Consider the following 6,560-nt stretch of genomic DNA (forward strand, 5'->3'; position numbering starts at 1 on the left):
TCACACCCTGAGCCGAAGGCAGACGCTTAACGACTGAGCCACCCAGGCGCCCCCATCCTGACACTTCTGATACCTCATCTAAAAAATAGCATCTGGGGGCACCCGGGTGGCTCAGTTTGGTTAAGCATCCAACTCTTGATTTCGGCTCAGGTCATGATCTCAGGGTCATGGGGTTGAGCCCTGCATCAGGGTCCGCATTCAGCATGGAGTCTGCTTGGTATTTTCTTTCTCTCCTTGTGCACTCCCCCCTCTCCACCGCCCACCCCAGTCTCTTCTCTCTCTCAAAAAAAATTTAGCATCTGTGCCCTAAGAATAAAGACCTTCAACTCATTTGGATAATAGAACAATCTTGTTTTTGCGAACATCTCCTTTCACCTTCTTGCTGGTGAGTTTTCTCCCCTTTGTGTCCACAGGCTCCTGCCCTTCTTAGCTTGTATGGAGCTTCCTGTTGCCTCATTGTCTTCAGAATTCCATTTCAGTGTGGATTCCCTATACATAGGCCTATTACATTTGATTTTCTCCTTTACTTAAAAAAAAAAAAAAGGACCATCTATATAGCCACAGTAACAATTTACCTAAGAAAATTGATTCAATAATATGCAGTCCAAATTAAAATCTCCCTTTTTATCTCCCCAGCATCTTTTATAATAGTATTTTTTAAAGTTTTTATTTAAATTCCGGTTAACATACAGAGTAATACTAGTTTCAGGTGTATAATTCAGTGATACAACATTTAACATACAGCACCCAGTGCTCATGACGATAGGTACGCTCTGTATAATAGTTATTTTTTTTTAAACTGTGAATATCTTGTTCCCCCACAGCTTTTCACTGAATGGCTATGATTTATTACAGTGAGAGGCCACAAAGCAAAATCAGCAACAGGAAAGTGATCATGGAGTGATGTCTGGAGGAAACCAGGCCCAAACTTGCAAGAGTCCCCATGCAGTGGAGTCACACAGGAGGCACTTAATTCCTCCAGCAATGAATTGTGATAATATACGTGACCAGTCTACCAGGGAAGCTCATTAGAAACTCAGTACCCAAGGTTTTTATTGGGGTTGGTCACGTAGGCGTGCTCTGTCTAACCACAGACCTGGATCCCAGACTCTCAGGAGGAAGTAGGCATTCAGCATAAACCCGTTGTATAAATAGTTTAGGCACAGTGAGACACTCTGAGCCTTTAGGGAGAGTTTTTGGTTTGGTTTGGTTTTTTTTAAAGATCTTATTTATTTATTCATGAGAGAGAGAGGCAGAGGCAGAGCGAGAAGCAGGCTCCCCGCAGAGCAGGGAGCCCGAAGTGGGATTCGATTCCAGGACCCCGGGATCATGACCTGAGCCGAAGGTAGCCGCTTAACCGACTGAGTCACCCAGGCGCCCCCACTGGGAGGTTTCAATTGGCTCCTGTGTTCCTTTGATATGCCCCTAATTGTTCTGCGTGTGTTCACTTTCTGACACTACAAGATGCTCTAGGCTTGTATTTCCTGCCCCAGCCCTAGAAACAGTCCTTGTTAATTAATTATTATTTTTTTTTAGAGAGAGAGAGAGAGAGGGAGAGAGAGAATCTTAAGCAGGCTCAATGCCCAGTGTGGAGCTCGATGTGGGGCTCCATCTCACAACCCTGAGATCATGACCTGAGCCGAAATCAAGAGTCAGACACTTAACCCACTGAGACACCCAGGCATTCCTCTAGAAACAGTTCTTATGACTGTTTGGCTTTTGGCTTTTTAAAATCAGGTTGTCTGGTTTTGTTTCTTTGTTTCTTTTGAGTTTTATAAGTTCCTTATATAAATATTGGATATGAATCTTCTCTGGACAAATGTACTATAAATCTGTTCTGGGGCTTGCCTTAGTGGTGGCTTTTGACAGAAAAAGAAGCCCCTGTGTGCAGTAGGTTATCTTCTGTGACAGCAGATATCCAACTTTTCCCATCTTTACACTTCTTTGACCAGGAATAGATCCTTTGAGTCCCTTACCTTACTCATTAACTTATGAAAATTCAAATATTGATGGTATCTACCCTTAATCCTTTCTTTGATGCAAGCCAAAGCTCCTCACCCACCATGCAATGAGGCCTTGGGCCCTTCAGCCTCCTCCTGGATGTTTGTCCCTAGTAATCTATTCCTGTCCTGTCCTGACCCTCTGCTCCGTTCCTCCATCTACTCGGCTTCCAATCTTAGTGACAAAATCCAGCCTCTTATTTTGACACTGACTTGGCAGACCTAAGGACACAGCTGACTCCTGCCCTCTGGTGCTTTCTGACCCTGGGCTCTGCTTGGCCGGGTCTTGGTTCAGGGATCCCATCTGGCTTTAGCTGCTTGGCCAGTACTCCTGCCAGGTTTGCCCCTACTTCCTGGGATGGAGGGATCAGACTATGGGGACTGAAAGAAAAATTGGTAGGGCTGTTGATGATCAGAGAGAGTTTCTTGAATTCCCTGTCTGGGCCCATCATTGTCTAATCCATGAGAGTACACGAGAGAATGTCAGTGTTACCTTGAGGTGCTTTGAAGTTTTCTTGCGGAGGTAAGAGATCCAAGAGAGGCAGAAATTAGAGACATTAGGATATAAGTAATACATTATTAAGGGCTGGTTTGTGTAATATGGATGCCAAGTTCTAGAGATTCGAGAAGTGAGAAGTCACCCAGGGCTGGAGAAGTTGGGGAAGTGGTGACGAGGTGGAACTTTAGCAGGAGGAAGAGTGACCCAGGTAGCCCACCATGCATGGGCAAAGCTGGCGTGGCAGAACAGGGAAGAGCCTGACTGGCTCGGGGGGGTGGGGGGCAGGAAGCTGGGCAATGAGATAGAAAGGTCAGGGTAGAGCCAGACCCAGGAAGGTCTTGAAAGTCAGGCAGAGGTGTTTGGGACTTCATTCCGATGGGCAACAGGGAAACTTGGTAGCTTTGTGAGGAGAGGAGAGACATGCAGAAAGCAGTGTTTTAAGGAAGAATGATTAGAAAGTGTTGGTGGGAGCAAAAGAAGGAAGAGGGATGTAGACATCAGACTGCATGAAACTGTGAAAGGAAAATTGGTGATTACAGTGGGTATTTGTTCTTTTGGCCACTCACCATTCATTTATCCCACCCAAGAGATTCCTGGGGAATCTTTCCACTGGAGCCTCTGGGGAAACCCTCCCCTTCCACCACTGCTGAGACTACAGACGAGACAACCTTTCTGGAAAAGCATTTGGCACTCTATTCCAAGAACCTTAAAAATGTTTCTATTCTTTGAACTGTTAATTTGACTGTGAGGAATTTTAACAAAGGTTCATGTAACAGCTATTCATGTAAAAAGATTCAGCAATGTTTCTAAATACATTAGGGAAATGCTAAGGAAGCACTGGCATATTCACTTGATGGGAAATTATGCAAAAGTTAAAAATAATATTGAAGAGTTTTCTTTTTAAATTTTTTTGGGGGAGTGTAATAAATTCACAGAGTACAATTCAGAGGTCTGAAAGGGCATGAAAGGAAAAGTAGTTCTCCCTCCCTCCTATGTTCCCTCAGCCCCATCTCCTCCTCAGAGAGAACCATTTTAAAACTGTGATGGCGGCGGGGGGGGGGGGGGGAGGGGGCTTGGTGGCTCAGATGATTAGGCATCTGCCTTCTGCTCAGGTCCTGATCTCTGGGTCCTGGAATCAAGGGCCACCTCAGCCTCCCAGCTCAGCGGGCAGTCTACTTCTCCCTCTCCCTCTGCCTCTCCCCCTGCTTGTGCTCTCCCTGTCTCTCTCTCAAATAAATAAATAAATAAATAAAAAGTCCTTAAAGAAATAAAAATAAAAATAAAATGTGTGTGTGTGTCTGTGTGCGTGCACACGCGCACGCCCTTTTCTGGCCTTACTCAAATGGAAGCTTGTTCTGCATCTTTTTTTTTTTTCATTTAATGTATCTGGTGATTGTCCTATATCAATACACAAAGAACTTCCTCATTTTTTAATACTTGAATGTTATTTCATTATGAAGATATATCACAATTTATTGAGCTGATTCTCCATCAATAACTGTTCAGCTGATTCATATCTTTTGTTAGAATAACCATGCTGCTCTGAGTAACTATACATATTTCACTTTGTGCATGTGAGAATATATTTGGAATTATGTCTTCGACATGGAATTGTTGGGTCAAAATATAAGTGCATTTTAAATTTTGGTGACATGGCCAAATTTCTCTTCCCAGAGATTTTCTTTTTTTATTTTTTTTATTTTTTTTAAAGATTTTTATTTATTCGACAGAGATAGAGACAGCCAGCGAGAGAGGGAACACAAGCAGGGGGAGTGGGAGAGGAAGAAGCAGGCTCATAGAGACAGCCAGCGAGAGAGGGAACACAAGCAGGGGGAGTGGGAGAGGAAGAAGCAGGCTCATAGCGGAAGAGCCTGATGTGGGGCTCGATCCCGGATCGCCAGGATCACGCCCTGAGCCAAAGGCAGACGCTTAACCGCTGTGCCACCCAGGCGCCCCTCTTCCCAGAGATTTTCAACTTCTACATGCAAGAGCGTCCATTCAGCCAGCACTGTGTGCTGTCAAACTTTCTGTTAGGAAAAGGGCACTTAATGACTTTAGAAGATACTTATGAAATGTGGTTAAGTTAAAAAAGCAAGATTCAAAATTTTATGTACAACAGATGTGTATAATTGGAAGAGATTATTTCAAAATATTAACAGCTGTTATCTTAAAAGTATTGATCATTTAATGTCATCATTTCAAAATTGCTATAGTAGTATTATTTAACTTTGTTAGTAAAATCCCTCCAATTGGTTGTAGACCCTTAGATATAGTACACATTTTACTTGTCTTTTTACTCACAACGCCTTGACCAGACGATGACTTCAATAAGGTTGAGGAATGAATGCATAGTGTTTTCCGTCAGTGTGGACAAGCATTTGTAATTTTCAATCCTGCCACCAGGTGGTGGAAGAGAGTTAAAAGTTAGGGATCTTTGGACCCAGAGCTGTGAAAATCAAGCATTATGCACGTGAGCGTTTGAAAGGTTTCCTAAGACTTAAAAATACATATATTAAAAGTTAAAACTTAGACAATTAGAATTCTGTCTAAAATATCTGCCCCCAAATTAAAAGCTTCCAGGAAAAATCTTGGTGCTCTTTTCCTTAACTTCAGTTTCTTTCATCTTCCCAACTCATGTTATTTTTTTTTAAAAAGATATTTATTTATTTATTTATTTATTTATTTATTTATTTATTTATTTATTTATTTATTTATTTACTTGAGAGAGAGCACAAGCCAAGGGGGAAGGCAGAAGGGGAAGCAGGCTACCCGCTGAGCAGGGAGCCTGATGTGGGTCTCTAGGATTCTAGGACCCTGAGATCATGACCTGAGCCGAAGGCAGACACTTAACCAACTGAGCCAACCAGGTGACCTCAATTCATGCTATTTCTTACCTCTGCTGCAGTTTATCCTCCATCCTGGTGCCCACCATGGTCTCTCCAGCCTCCAGATGGTGCTGCCAGGCTTCTCTTCCTCCTAATCTCACTGCTTTCCAAAGGGATGAACTGCCGGAACGCTGAAGGCATACGCCCTCAGAGTGATCCAGGGCTGGAGTCAAAGCTGTGGATAACTCTGCTGGTGAGATTTCATCACAGGGGGACTGGGCTTGGTATTTTCAGGCAGGACCTTTTAGCTATCCTTCAAATCACCCCAGCAAATGCTCTTTCACTGTGTCTGGTCAGAGGTAAAACCTACTCAAGAGGCAAATGCTTGCCTCTCCAGCCTGTGGCTGCAGGTGGCCATGAGAACTCAGTCTCGGTGACCTTCATCTTCCCTTCCTGGAGCACCTACTCTTTGCCCAGGGTGAATTTGCCCCAGCGGTGACAGCTGTCTTTGGCCCTGGCCCTGTTTAGAAGGGTAGAACTCCAACCCAGCTCTTTACCCATTTAATACCCTGGAATCTTGGGCAACTCGTTCAGCCTCTCCGGGCCACAGTTTTAGCTCAGGGCATGTAGGTCGGGCAGTACTTTGTCCCAGAGCACCACAGTACCACAAAGCAGGGATGGGTCTGTCTTGTCCTGGGTTATGTAGGTCTTGAGAGAATAAGAGCGCAAGGAGAGAAAGGAGGCTCTGGGCTCCTTCCTACTGGAGGGGGATTGGTGGAAAGGGTCTTGGATATTGAAAAAAGGGGAGGAAGTCGGGGAGGAGCTGAGCTCTTGGAGGCCTCGGAAGGACCCCACTAAGGACCTAGAGTCAAGGGCTAATAGTATCAATGACCTTTCCTTGACTTTCAGATGAAAACCCGCCCAGGGGCTGATCTGTGGCAAACGCGTCTGGGGTAGTACACAGGACTTGCTGAAGCGTCCCCTGGCATTGTCAGTCTTCAAACTTTGCGGAGCTGACACCTGGTCCACGCGACCACTCTCTGATCAGGCGGGGCTCCGTCCACCACCCCGCTGAGACCTGATTTCTCTGCGAGGAATTCGGTGGGGGAAGAGGGGAGCACGTAGGCGGGAAGGGAACCAAATTCGGAAAGACGGTAGACATGTTGCTTGCAATCCTTGAAGGCTTCCTGAGCGAGGGGCAATTCCAGGGTCACAGAGGTCGCGGAGCTTTAGGTG

Source organism: Ursus arctos, unplaced genomic scaffold (assembly GCF_023065955.2).
Source record: "Ursus arctos isolate Adak ecotype North America unplaced genomic scaffold, UrsArc2.0 scaffold_17, whole genome shotgun sequence".
In the NCBI taxonomy this organism is placed as follows: Eukaryota; Metazoa; Chordata; class Mammalia; order Carnivora; family Ursidae; genus Ursus; species Ursus arctos.